Source organism: Herpailurus yagouaroundi, unplaced genomic scaffold (genome assembly GCF_014898765.1).
Source record: "Herpailurus yagouaroundi ecotype Mexico unplaced genomic scaffold, PumYag 29, whole genome shotgun sequence".
Taxonomy (NCBI): Eukaryota; Metazoa; Chordata; class Mammalia; order Carnivora; family Felidae; genus Herpailurus; species Herpailurus yagouaroundi.
In genome coordinates this window covers 30,366,431-30,381,468 of record NW_024412377.1, presented here as the reverse complement: position 1 = coordinate 30,381,468, position 15,038 = coordinate 30,366,431, and positions in this window count along the sequence as shown.

Genomic DNA, 15,038 nt, shown 5'->3' with positions numbered 1-15,038 from the left:
ACTGCACACTAAAATGTTCAGAAACCTTGCATTCTAAAAAAAAAAAAAAAAAAAGAAAAAAAGTAAATTAAAATGACAAAATGAGATACAATTTTTTACCTATCAAATTTTGGAAGAATTAAATGTAAATATATATACGTATGTGTGTATATGATATGTATATATGCATATATATGTGTATATATATATATACACACACATATACATATCATACACACACACACACACATAATATATCAACATCAATACAGGATTGTGATAAAAAGGTATAAATTGGTACATTTCTGGCAAGATATTTGGCCATTTCCATCAAGAATGTTTAAAATACCCATACTTTTTTTTTTTTTTTTTTTACCCAGGATTAATTTCTAGGAATCTTCATGTAGTAGACAAGGATTTAGGTGATGCTCTGCTCACAATACCACCCTGGTGGCTGTGTGTGTATGTGCATGTATATTTGTGTGTGTCCCTTACCTATTGATTGATTTGGGTCTGACCTCGGCCAGTCAGAACTCCTCCCAGGCTCCTTCCAATAATCCCATTTTTGCATAACTAGCCAGAGTTGTGAATATACTTTAAAAATATTTATATTCCTTGATATAATGTTTCTACTTTTAGGAATCTGGTCTATGAAATTAGTCTGAAATTTGGACACGAAGAATACCAGGGTTATTTATAATATCACAAAGCAAAAAAATCTAAGTGCTCAAAGGCTGGTGAATAATTAGTAAATTATAATTCAGACATACAAATTAAAAATTATGTTTCCAAAGACATTTTAATGACATGAAGAAATGCTTATGATGTAATGTCAGGTGAAAAATAAAATTGTATAAAATTATAAATATAGCATGATGTCAACCACATGTTATATATACATGTGCTTTAAAATGAACAGAGAATATGCAATGGGAAAGAGAGTCTCTTCAATAAATCATGCTGGGAAAACTGGACAGTGACATGCAAAAGAATGAAACTGGACCACTTTCTTACACCATACATAAAACTAAACTCAACATGGATTAAAGACTTGAATGTGAGACCTAAAACCATAAAAATCATAGAGGAGAACACAGACAGTAACCTCTTTGATACTGGCTGTGATGACTTCTTTCTAGATATGTCTCCTGAAGCAAAGGAAACAAAAGCAAAAATAAATTACTGGAATTACATCAAAATGAAAAGCTTCTTCACAGCAAAGGAAGGAAGCAATCAACAAAACTAAAAGGCAACCTACTGAATGGGAGAAGATATCTGCAAATGACATATCTGATAAAGGGTTAGTATCCAAAATATATAAAGAACTTATACAACTCAACACCCAAAACACAAATAATCCAATTAAAACAGGCAGAAGACATGAGCAGACAGCTCTCTAAAGAAGACATACAGATGGCCAACAGACACATGAAAAAATGCTCAACATCACTTGTCATCAGGGAAATGCAAGTCAAAACTATAATGAGATATCACCTCACACCTATCAGAATGGCTAAAATCAACAATACAAGAAACAACAGGTGTTGGCGAGGATGCAGAGAGAGGGGAACCCTCTTGCACTGTTGGTGGGAATGCAAACTGGTGCAGCATTCAGAAAACAGTAGGGAGGTTCCTCAAAAGCTAAAAATAGAAATACCCTATGATCCAGCAACTGTGCCACTAGGCATTTACACAAAGGATACAAAAATACAGATTTGAAGGGATACATGTACCCCTGTTTATAGAAGCATTATTTACAACACTTAAATTATGGAAACAGCCCAAGTGTCCATCAATTGATGAGTGGATAAAGAATATGTAATACATACACACACACACACACACACACACACACACACACACACACACACACAAAACACGAAATGGAATATTATTCAGCCATAAAAAAGAAATCTTGCCATTTGCAATGAAACTGATAGAGCCAGAGAGTATTATGCTAAATGAAATAAGTCGGTCAGAGAAAGACAAATACCATATGATTTCACTCACATGTGGAATTTAATAAACAAATGAGCAAAGGGAAAAAAGAGAGAGGGGGGAAGGGGGGGAGAGAGAGAGAAAGAGAGAGAGAGAGAGAAATTAAGAAACAGACTCCTAATTACAGAGAACAAATTGATGGTTACCAGAAGGGACATAAGTAGGGGGATAGGTTAAATAGATGATGGGGATTAAGGAGTGCACTTATGCTGAGCACCGAGTGTTGTATGGAAGTGTTGAATCACTATATTGCACACCTGAAACTAATATAACACTGTATGTTAACTAACTGGAATTAAAATAAAAACTTAAACAAAAGAGAAACTTCCCCAGGGAAAAGAGTGAACAGAGAGAAATGCAACAAAACAGTTATCCATGGTAGTAACATTGAGTGATTCTGGTGTTCTTTTATCCTTTTTCAATTTCCAAATTTTCAACAATGTACATCTATTACTTTTATAGTCAGAAAAAATAGATCTTAAAGAAATTAGAATTAGGTAAAAACTTTGTTTTACTTGCATTCACCCACAGTGAATGAAATGCAGTTCAATTGGACAGCGTGGGGCAGTGGCAACCAGCTAGCTTCACATTAAAGTCACTTGGGGCACTTTTATCTATCTATTTACCATTTTTTCTTTGACGATGACTTTATTTTCTAAAGTCAAAGATGAGCTAAGTTCACCATGTGCTCACTAAAAAGCGTTAATGTTTCATCAGGTTCCTGACATCTTGCTCCCATCCCCCCTCACAGCTGGGCCACGTGCCTGCCACCTGCAGGCTCAGTCCCACTGCTGTCACGTGGGCCAATTCTGGCTTTGGAAGCAAGGGCTGAACTAGGCTCCATATGACACTGAGGGTCTAAGCATTAAGCCTTACTACTGGCTACTGCAGACATTATCTGGGTCCAGTAATTTGCTTTGCCGTGACTAACCATCTGACTCTCTTTTGCTCCATACCACAGCCTTTCCAGATCTAGGGCTTGGTATGTCTCTCCCATTTCATTTTCTCTTTCTCTACCACAAAGTTTAGGATCCACTAATAAGCTTTCCAGGTGCTTCTTACCTGTCAGATTGCATGTTAGGCCATGGGGAGCTTCCAAATTATACCCTATGCCCAAATGACTCTAATCTAATTCATTGGTGGGGAGAAGGAAGACTGGAATCAGCATTTGGAAAGCTCCCCAGGTGACTTTTATGGAAAGCCAGGGCCTAGAACCACTGGTTTCTTCGGATTATATCTGTATAGTTAAAGCCTGCTAAGTATGAAGGGTTCAAAGGAATGATTAAAACTGATGAAAATAGTTATCTGTCCATTCTGGCATGATTTCCCAGCCCTCATGTCATTCTATACCTCCTCCATGACTTTAGCTAGTTTCTCTACCCCTATAACTAGAACCATTTCTGGTTCCCAAGCTCCAGGTTATATTTCCATACTCCCACTGACCATCCACAAGTCTCCTCATAGATCTTTAACTCCCCATATCCCAGACTGGCTAGTTAGTCCCCTCTCCCTGGCCTCTCACCATGCTATGTCACATCAATGATGACACCACCACCCATGCTACTCCCAAGCTCAACATCTCTGATTCATCTCTAACTTATTCGTTTATCCGTAATAGCAAATTCTATGGAACACGGGTCATAAATATATTAGCTTTCAAAAGTCAGTCTGGAGAAGGAAATGCAAGAGTCTGGGTGTGATACAGAAAAAAAGAGAATACATTCAAGATCAAAATGCATTCAACGCTCAATTTGTAAAACACTGCAGGTCAATGCCTCACTTTATGGATGGCGTCTCTCCCTCATCTGTATCTCTTTCCCGACTCTATCTTCTCTTCTTCTTTCTTTCTGCCACATAGACCCTTGTTGTTTCTTACCTGAGCTGCTGGGACAGCCTGACTTCCGTGTGTCCTCCACAGTAATGCCCAAGTCCTCACTACCCAGACTACTAGTCTGACCTTAGAGCCTGTCTGCCCAGGTGTGACTCCCACCTCCACCAGTCCAGTGTGATCCACTGTGATCTTGGGCAAGACCTAACCTCTCTGTGCTTCAGTTTCCTCATCTATAAAATGGGAATAATTATGGTACTTACTTCGTGAAGTTGTTGTAAAAATTACATTAATCAATATATATAAACTTCTTAGACCAATTCCTGACACAAAATGTATATTTATTGTTATTATTTGTATGAATACTATTCTACTATTAAATGAAGTCCAGCTCCTTTAAGAAGTGTTCTAGCCACCCCCCCCCCCCCACCCCCCACTGGACCCTTCTACCTTCTAGCCTGATCCTTCACTACCTCACTCCCACACACCAGCATTTGCCACACTGGATTATTCATTCGTAATTTCCTGCCTCCTGGCCTTTGCTTACCCTTTGTTGCCTGGGATGCCCTTATCCTCATTGCTGGCTATGGAAATTCTGTGAATTCTTCAAGTCCAGCTCATAGGCAAACTTATTCTTGACCCCTTTACTGATGCCCCATCTTGGAATTAGTTTCTCCCTCCTAGGCAATGTATTTGCCCTTCATTTTTGATATTTAACAATTGTGCCTTATGTGACAGGAGGCATTTGTGGCCTCCTTCTTTCTCCTACCTCCCCTACAAACCCCTATTGTCCATGAAATTGTAAGTTCCTAAAAGCCGGGTTCTTGTCTTATTCATGTTTTAAACACATTTAATATTTTAACTTTATATTTATGACCTCACACCTAGCAAAATGCCTGGCGTAAAGGAAGTTTTGCTAAAGTTTTATTGAAGAGAGTTGTTAAATGTGTGTAGACATTCCCATGTCTATTCCAAGATGAAACAGACACTCAGTAATTATCTGGTGACTATAAATAGGGTGTGAAATTGGACACTCAGGACAAAATAGTCTCTTTGAGATCCAGTGGTCTGATCTGAGTGTCTACAATGATGAGACTAAAGCTACAAATCTAAGATATTCACTGCTTTGTGTGTGTCTGTTCAGACCTTTTTGGTTACCAGTAATACGAAACCTGATTCAAACCAATTTGAATAACAGAGAAAATTTAGTGCCACCTGATAATGAAGGAGAAAGGTTCAGCAAGGCTTGCTCCAGTAGCTCAACAGTGTCACCAAAGGCCCAGTTTCATCCGATCTCCAATCTGTCTTCCACATGTTGTGTTGAACTCTAAGGTTGGTTTCCCTTATGTCACAAGATGGTTACAGGAGCTACTGGCGATTATAAGTTTCCTCACTCATGTCCTTTGGCAGGTCCACCATGTTGTGCAAATCCAGAATACACCATTCATGGAACTGAATTAAACATAATGCCAAAGGTACCTACAGAGTTCTGAGCACCAGATTCTGATGGAGGTTGGAGGCAGGCTTCCACACCATCAAGCAATTCTCAGACACCATGTGGGTACCCTACAATTCAACTAAATTCTGACACTATCTATCTGGAGATAGCATCAGATTCCACAGGTGAAGGGCCAAGTCTCACAAACCTGCTCCTCCCCCAACTCATATGCCAGTTGCAAGTCTAGGTTATCACTTGTTCTGACCAGCCAGCTGCAGATCAGAGGTTCTACAGGCCATCTTCTTCCTTGGGTTTTGGGTATTTTGTTAGAGTGGTTTACAGAACTCAGAGAAACATTTTACCTACTGGATTATATATATATATATATATATGTGTGTGTGTGTGTGTGTGTGTGTGTATAAAATACACAAATATGTATAATATATATGTATATGTGTGTGTGTGTGTGTGTGTATAATATTTCAGAAAACAGTCAGATGAAAGAGATGCATAGGACAACATAGGGGGAAAGGGCACCAAGCTTCCATGCCTTCTCTGACAACAAGCGCCACTCTCCCCTCATCTCCACGTGTCCACCAACTCAGCAGCTCCTCAAACCCCGTCCTCCTGGGTTTTTATGGAGGCTTCACTAAGAGCAGAAGGCAGGGGGTATTACCGAAAGTTCCAAGCTTCTAATCACATGGTTGGTTCTCTTGGCACCCAGCCCCAAACCTCAGGTGCTTTCCAGAAGTTACGAGTTTGGATAACAAAAGATACCTTTTATGCTCTCATCTCTTAGGAAATTCCAAGGGATTTAGGAGATCTGTGCCAGAAATGGGCATGAAGACCACATATATATTTCTTATTATAAATCCCACTAGCACAGTGTGCCAGGATTCGTGCAAGGTAATAGCTCTGTCCACCAGAAAGAGGGAATCTCTCCAGATGGCTTCCATAGAAAAGAGAGGGAACTTCTTCCACCAGCAGCCTCCAGGAAACATCTTGTTACATTGTGGCCAGAGTCGGAGAAAGGGACTTTTGGATTGATTACATCAGGCTTTATGTTTGGAAGACCCTGGGTTACTGTCAAAAGAAAGATGACCAATGACACAGCTAGTAGAGAGCAGAGAAGATAGTGTTTGCTCCATCTAATGGAGCAATTATTATTATATATAATAATTATATAATGTACATACATATATGCATGCACACATATATAAACATGTGTATAGTTAAAACATGTATATAATGAGACTGTAATTTTCATTTGCTCAACAAACCAGGTGCCTGATACAATGAACGTTATCCAGTCTCTGTCCTCAAGGAGCTCACAGTCCTTTCTCCTTTCTTCCTCTCTTTTATTACGAAGTTAAAGTAGCTGAACCCTTAACCTTGATATAATCTCTTCAGAATCTGTTCCCAGAATGCACCTTTGTTTTGTTTCTAAGGTGGCTCATAGGATCATATTAAAGCCATTAACATATGTTTAGAAACTGAGGTGTTTTAAGGAAGTTTTATGTCTGTGACCTGGTGGACATCTCTCCAAGGGTGACCAAGGCCATGCCAGCCATAGAGAAGGGATTGCTCAGACTGACCAGAGACCACGTTGAACCCTCTGAACAGCCTTGGGAGACAGGCAGATTTCCAAGACTAAATGTTCCCAGAAGTATTCCAGTAATTCAACCCACGTTGCAACTAACTTAGGAAGATATATTTAGCCTTTATTTTTATTTTTATTTTTATTTTTTTAGTGAATGATGTATTTATACTGGATCCCAGACATTTTGAGATAGAATTAAAACAATGATTTCTGATCTCCAACAAAGTCCAGATTTCCAGTTTTACTGGAGCTAACTCATTCAGATGAAACTGAGGAGATAAGAAGTCAGAGCTCAACTGTTTATTAGTTATTTTACTCTGAATAAGTCACTTCACCTCTTTAGGCTTCAACTTCAGTAATCAACAACCAATGCAGAAATATTTACTGGGTGCTTCTTATGGGTCAGGTTCTGTGCCAGATGCTCAGGATAGAACCATAAAGGCAATCTCCTCACCTGCAAAGTGAAAGAGAGGCCTAAATAATGTCAACCTCCCTCCTGCTATAAAGATTGTATGCTTTGGAGATGGAGACAGCAGGTACATGTCCCCAAGCTCTGCAGCAGTGACCCATCAGTAATGGGGTGTGATGAACATGGAGCCCATCCCTACTTGTCACATCCATCTCTCTCCTCATAACCATCGGTGCTGGGACAGCACGATCAGGGTGTAAACTGCCTTCTGCCAGGGCCTGCAGCACTCTGACTTTTGGTAATTCATCAGTTCATTTATAGATTAGTAGGCTATAAATATCCTATCCAAAATAAGTCATATATTCTCCTTTCCTTAGAGTCCCAGAAGAACAGGTGTGCTTTATCTCCTTTCATATAAACATCAGAGACTGACCCTGCAAGTTCATTAAAAAAAAAAAAAAGAAAAAGAAAAGAAAGAAAGAAAAAGAATCCATTGGTGGGTGGTAAAATTCCTTTTGGACTCTCTGCCTGTTCATAGAGTTGTTTTCAGAGTGATCAGTGATCTTCTGGACAGCAAAGAGAAATTAATCACATTGAAAGTTTGTCTGCTGCTATAAACCAGCTGCAGATCATGGTGCCTGCGGCTGTGAGGCACAAGGGAAGGAGAAAGAGAATTGGAGCCAAAGAAGCTGGTTTTGTTTAAGTCTCAGTCAACTTACCAAAGAAATGTTCGGTATGTCATTCTCAGACTTCTCTGAATCTCGATTTTCTTATCTTCAAAATGGGAATGCCTACTTCTCAGAGTTGTCATAAAGCTCACAAGAGATAATGTGTATGAAAAGCTCACAAGAGATAATGATAATTATCACTGTATTTCAGGATGTAAAGCACTTTCTCTTAGCATAAAGATGAAAAGATCCTGCAGAGGGAACTAGTCACCAGCTGGCATCACAGATTTTTGAAATCTAGATGAGATCACGATAACCATCCAGCTCATCCACGCGATTTCACAGAAATTAAAGCCCGGAAAGGTTGAGTGAGCCACCCAAGAGAATAGTATTAGCCACTATTTAAAAAAATACCTTAAAATGGTTTTTAAAATAGGGGTTCATCTTATCACATAACAAGAAGTCCAGAGAATGGACTATTTCAGAAAGTCAACATTGTTAAGACTCAGACCTTCCTCTCATGTTGGCAAGATGGTTGCCATAGTCCTAAATATCACAACATCACATGACAATATCTAAAGAGAGGAAGACGGGTGTGTGTGTGTGTGTGTGTGTGTGTGTGTGTGTGTGTGTGCATGCTGGCACACACGTTGGGGAAGGTAGAGGGAAAAAACTCCCCTTGCATATCTCCCTTTTCCTCTAAGGGCATAAATATTTCGAGAGGCCCCCAGCACACTTTCCCTCAGGTCCCATTAACCAGAACTGACTTACATGCCCACCTTTAAGCCAATTACTGACAAAAAAAGAATGAGGATTACCACTGTATGGTTAGGTGATTCATGATTTTTGCCCTGGGACCACCTTCCCTAAGCATGTTCCTGACCCATGCCTAATAAATCTGAGTTTTTATTACTAAAAAGAAAAAATGGGCAGTAGTCATTGGGCAGACAGCCAATAGTTTCTACCATCCTGTCAAAACAGTCCTGTTTTTCCCAGAATTTGATATTCTTGGTGGTCCATTGGATAACTGGTGGCTTTTGTCACATAAACAACTCCATGATACCCATAGTCTAGTTCCTTCTATATGCAGACAATTTCTTCAAGGTTTGTGATCTTTCGCAATTTATATATAAATATTTCAGTCTATCCTTCATTCTGCAAATATAGAAATGCTCGATTAAACCCCATAAATCAACTCCTAAATAAGAATGTTAGCTACCTTATCTGTTCATTGATTCCAAACATTTTTTTAAGTTTCCTACTACATACTAGGAACTATTCTTGATGTGATTTATACATGGCACTGAGATAAATGTTCAACTATTTGGAAAAGTAAAGTAAATAAGTGCTTAATCTATTAAAGAGTTAGATATTTTGAAAACAGCATTTACAGAAACTTGAGGTCAGTAAGAGCTACCATAAAGGAAAGGAATAAAATCATAAAGGAACATTTCAAGTTGCCAAAAAGTTTTAACACTCCAACGCATCCCCCAAACAGTATGTTAAAAGATAACTGGGAAAAACATCTGTGATAGCTTTAAGAGGATTTTGTTCTTTCATACATAAAAATCTTTTATAAATCAATAAGAAAAGAGGACACCTTAAAAAATGGCCAAAGAACATGAGCGTATAAGTCATAAGGGTAAGAAATGGGAATGGTCAACAAACGACCTAAAATGTTTGACCTTCGTAGTAAAGTGCATACAGTTGCGTGCTTAAGTAATATAACACCACTTTAACTTGTTAACTTGGCAAATCATATTAACGAGTGTTGGTGTGAGTGTGTGGGAAACCAGCATTCTCATATATTGCCGGTGAGAGTATGCACTGGCTGAGATTTGGGGGAATGCAATTTGCTGATATGCAACAAAAGCGTAAGGGGTGCATCTTTTGATCCAGCAATTCTCCTTCTACTCATTTATCCCCCAAAAGAGTCAAGGGACTGTGCACAGATGTTTTGAATCAATGTGCCCACTTACTATTACTTACAATGGCACTTGAAACTCAGGCTGTGGATTCCAAGTACAGACACCAAACTTACCTGTAAATTGAGTTTTTGCTTGGTTCTAGAGCCTGTTAGAATTTTATGAATTGCGCAGCATAAAGACTTTTGAAAAAACAAAGTATTTAAATTGTTGAGGGCCTGTGTAGTTTTGCATTAAAGTAAAAGTCTGCTTACAACGGGTTTAGTTAATATCCATCATATTATATAGATCATATAGATACACTAAAAAGGAAAAAAAAATCTCCTGGTAATGTGGGTGATCATTTCACAGTATATGTAAATCAAACTATCATGTTGAACATCTTAAACTTATATAGTGATGTATGTCAATTATTTCTCAATGAAACTGGGAAAAATTTTAAAAACATAACAGAGTAAAAGTCTGCTTGACAATCTCCATGATCCTTTTCTGGGAAAAGAATAACCAAACATATTTTAAAAAATTATCTTCACCTTCAAATTTTTAAAAAAGGTTCTTAAAATAATATTTTAAATGGGATAACCTAGGGGCACCTGGGTGGCTCAGTCGGTTGGGCGACCGACTTCGGCTTGGGTCATGATCTCGCGGTCCGTGGGTTCGAGCTCCGCATCGGGCTCTGTGCTGACAGCTGAGAGCCTGGAGCCTGTTTCAGATTCTGTGTCTCCCTCTCTCTCTGACCTTCCCCCATTCATGCTCTGTCTCTCTCTCTCTCTAAAATGAATAAACGTTAAAAAAAAATTAAAAAAAACTAAATGGGATAACCTAGTTAAAATTAACCTTAAAAGGTGATATTAAATTTTTTAAATGAACCTACAAATGCTACAAATTTAAAAATAAAAAAGATTTTTAAAGTAAAGCCACGAGTTTATTTTCTATTATTATTTTTTAAATATTTATTTTTAAGAGAGAGCATGAGCGGGGGAGGCGCAGAGAGGGAGACAAAAGATCCAAAGCAGGCTCTGCACTGGCAGCACAGAGCCTGATGCAGGGCTCAAACTCACAAACCGTGAGATCACAACCCCAGCCGAAGTCAGACACTCAACCGACTGAGCCACCCAGGCGTCCCAAGGCTTTGGGTTTAAATGAGGGGAAAAGCAAGCCTAGGGCCAGACAGCTGCGTGCAACAGGCCTTTCTGCATTGTCTTAGATTTGTAAATTCTTTTACGGTTACTACTATTTAACACTTAGATATTTAATGATTAAACTTATGACATTTTGGATTGCTCGATTTAGAGTTGTGGTTCGTATGCTCCTTAAGAATTAACTAATTAATGAAGGTAATTTTTAAAAATTCAGATCTTTGTTAATAGTTTGTAAGACCTTCTCAGGGTATGTGCTAAGTGCTCCAAAATAAGTAAGTTAGCTAATCGTAGCTAACGTTTAGTGAGCGCTTGCTGTGTGCCTGGCCTTGCTTTAAGCTCTTTGCATATGTTAACTCATTAAATGTTCACAGCAACCCGGTGAGGCAGCACCATTATGATCTCCATTTTACAGATGAGGAAACAGAGGCACAGGAAGGTGACTAGCCTCCTCAGGTACACACTACCAGCTCATGGCAAAGCGGGGCTTTAACTCCAGACACCCTTACTCCAGAGTCCTGGCGCTAACCATTAAGCACAGCTGCCTCAACTACCTGAACAGCATTCGGTACCTGGCTGCAGAAGATAAAGATGTCTCCACAGGGCACAAAGAGGAGATGGGCACAGTGGTTCCCAACTGATTCACCAGATGAATCATCTGGGGAAAGTTGTGAAAAATACAGATTCCAGAATCAGATTCTCCTGAGGTGAGAGCCAGGGAACGGCCTTTTTGCCAGGTCGTGGAAGACCAGCGGATGCTTTCAGTGTTTGCTATGGGCCAAGCACTGAGCTAACCGCTTTACACACCTCACCTCATTTCCTCCTCACGCAGACCCCACCTGCTGGACACTCTTTACACTCCTCCCGTTTTAGGCCTGAGGAAACAGAGGCTTTCAAGAGATTAGGTACTGTGTCCAACGTCACAGAGCCCATGGGCAGTCAGATCAGGACTCACTGAGCCTCCAGACTTTGACCTCTTACCACTGGACATGCTGTGCAAGGGCAGGGCTCAGGGAGAAAGTGCCACTTACTGGCTGCACCAAAGGGCATTACCAGGCAACCAGTAAATGAGGCAGGCTCTAGGGAGTGAAGCGCCCACCTCACAACATGCAAAGGCTTCCCCAGGCTGAGGGGGACCAGAGGGTGGTTTCTGGACTAGAGGACAGAGGGCACAAAGCAAGTCAAGGCCCCAGAACACAATGGACACCAGCCCACAGAGGCGGGCTGCAAACACCACAGAAGGCTGATGTGCAAGGTAGTGTGTGCATGGCCTGGACCAAGGCCCTGTCAGTGTAGAACCTGAAAATCTGGTACCTTCACAGACCTTCAGGACCTGATAAGAATATTAGATGCTTGAAAGTGCCCTGCTCCCCCAACAGTCACAAAATTCAAAATAAAAACAAAACTAAACAATAAATTAAAGGGAACTCAACGAAGCTCTACCTTTTTCTCATCATCAGGACTTTGATTTTTTTTTTTTTTGAAATATCAAATACCAATTTCTTTCAACCGCCCTAAACGCGTGCTTTGTCTGCACTGGGACACCACCTTTTAATCACTGCTAAGGTTCCATTCTGCTACATCTTTGTCATCAATTAAAGTTGTCTTTATGGTAAATTATGGTAAACACGGTAGTGTGTATGTAGGAAGGGGGAAATTTCCTACCTCAGTTGAGACTGGGGTGTCAATATGATAAACATCAGGCTAAACATGACAAATACGAGACATATTCCGCCACCATCTCACACACACACACACACACACACACACACACACACACACACACACTCAACATAACGGCTCTGAGAACCTGGAACATAAAGCAGGGATCAGAGAATGAAGAGAAGAGAAAATCTGTGGAAATCTTTGAAGAAAACTGTGCTCTGAACTCTTTTTCCCTTGACTTTCCCAAGGTGTTTGAGGAGTACACCATGAGGGGTCTTTGCTGGATCCCCTTCACTGAGCCCAACATGTCACAGAATTGGGAGGCCCTGCACTGCCAGGGACTGTAGGAGCCAACGAGGAGTCATGAGGGAAGCAGGCGGCCTCGGATTAAGGAGGCTGGAAGTGGATGGCCAGCTGCCCTGCACTGACAGAGGCAGCACAAGTCTGAGTCACACAGAGACCGAGCCATGTCCCTCCAGGCTCCAGCGGGAGAGATGCCCTGTAGGGATCTGTGGGGATCCCATAGAGGCTCCCATGAGGGAAAGCAACTGCTCTGCTCCTTATCTCATCTTCTCCACCCCACTCTATCCTGCCTCTCTGGCAGGGGAAAGAAAAAGTCATTCATTGGTGAGTGGGGAAGGAAGATAGCTGAGGCCAGGATAACTCTGAGGTGTTGAGGGTTGAGGGAAGATTTGCTGAGATGTCAAGTGAAGAATGTTTATTGTTACAGTGCAGGCTTTCTGTCTTCTGAATCGAGACTATGTGACTGAAAGGAACTCAAGATGGCCACTGTGCTGTCAATGAGCATAGAAGGCACAGCCTGCCTGATTTTTCATCTGGGTTAAGGAAACATGAACACTACCACCTCTAAATAAAGTTTAAAGGTACCAAGGGAAGCAAAACTAAAGTTGTGTCTTGAATATATCAAAAGTAGTACTTGTTCAATATATTGCTCTAACATTCATCCGGCACCTACTTTTTGCCTGAGACCATGCTAGGGAAATCACTCACTATCTTACTTAAAACTCAAAAGAGTCCTTTGAGGAAGTATAAACCTCCTCATTTTTTCAGACAACTAAGGCTCAGAGAGGGTAAGTGATTGAGCTGAAATCTGAGCCCAGTTGTGGTCTCTACTACAAGTACCACAGTGCCCTAGGATGGGAATGCCTGCAGCATCCTGTAAAAAGATTTCCCCGTTGAAGCGCTGGGGCGGTGGGCATACTGGTGATTTGTTCTGCTCTAGAATTGCAGAGACAAGGCTTGCCATCCATGTATAGACAATGTATATGCTCCCGGGAGGTCATCTGATTTGAATCGCGTTTCAGGCAGCAGCAGGGATGCACACGCATGGAACCACTCACATGCTCATAACTCATATCCTCCATATCATTCTCATATCCTCCATATCTCATCCTGGAGAGCTGGCATGAAGGCACATCACCACCTCTAGTTAGCAGATGCCAATCTTGGCCCCATTGGCACCATGCTGGAATAGACTGGACAAGCCACAAACATCCAGAATGGCAAAATATATACCAAAGAGTGTCTAAATCAGCAGACAGACCAGCAGAAAAGGGAGAGTTTAGAATTTTACCAAAAAATGCTGTTTGAAACCACCATGAAACATAGGCTGTGATAGGGATAGGGTCCTTCAGTGATGAGGGTCAGTGTTTGAAACAGGAAAACCTCGTTTCCATCAATCTTTAACCTAATGTGTCAGGACACTGGATAGGTGACTTTTTTTTTTAACTTTTCATAAAGTCCCAATAAATTCAGTTCAAACTAACTTGTAAATTTCCAGGCAATCCACATGTCACTCCCCACCCCCAATCCCCCAAGCCCCTACCCCCTCCACCTCCCACCTCCGGAAACCACATAAACATATCAACAGAAGCAGGTTCCTCTCAAGGACAGGCTGCTGCATTCTTCAGATTACTAAATCCTCATGAAAAGCCACCATTGTCCTGGCAAGGCATTCACGCCACCCAGATTGACTGAGTCTCCTACCGAATTGCCCATTTCAGGCCAGAGGGGGCTCCCAGACAGCCTCAGGGAGGTAACTGCACCAGTGCATGGGGGCACGGTGGGGTAGGGGGAAGGTCACTAATTTATCTTAGTGGGGTGCTAACTTTGAAGCACACTGAAGGCTACTTAAATGTTAACATTCGAAGGGGAAAGCACAAACACCCAGCTTTCAAGCCATCAAATTTTTCTTTTAAGAGATAACCACTTCTGACTCAGAAGACAAGTATTAAAAATAAAAAGCAAACTGAGGGTTGATGGGGGGTGGGAGGGAGGAGAGGGTGGGTGATGGGTATTGAGGAGGGCACCTTTTGGGATGAGCACTGGGTGTTGTATGGAAACCAATTTGACAATAAATTTCATATAT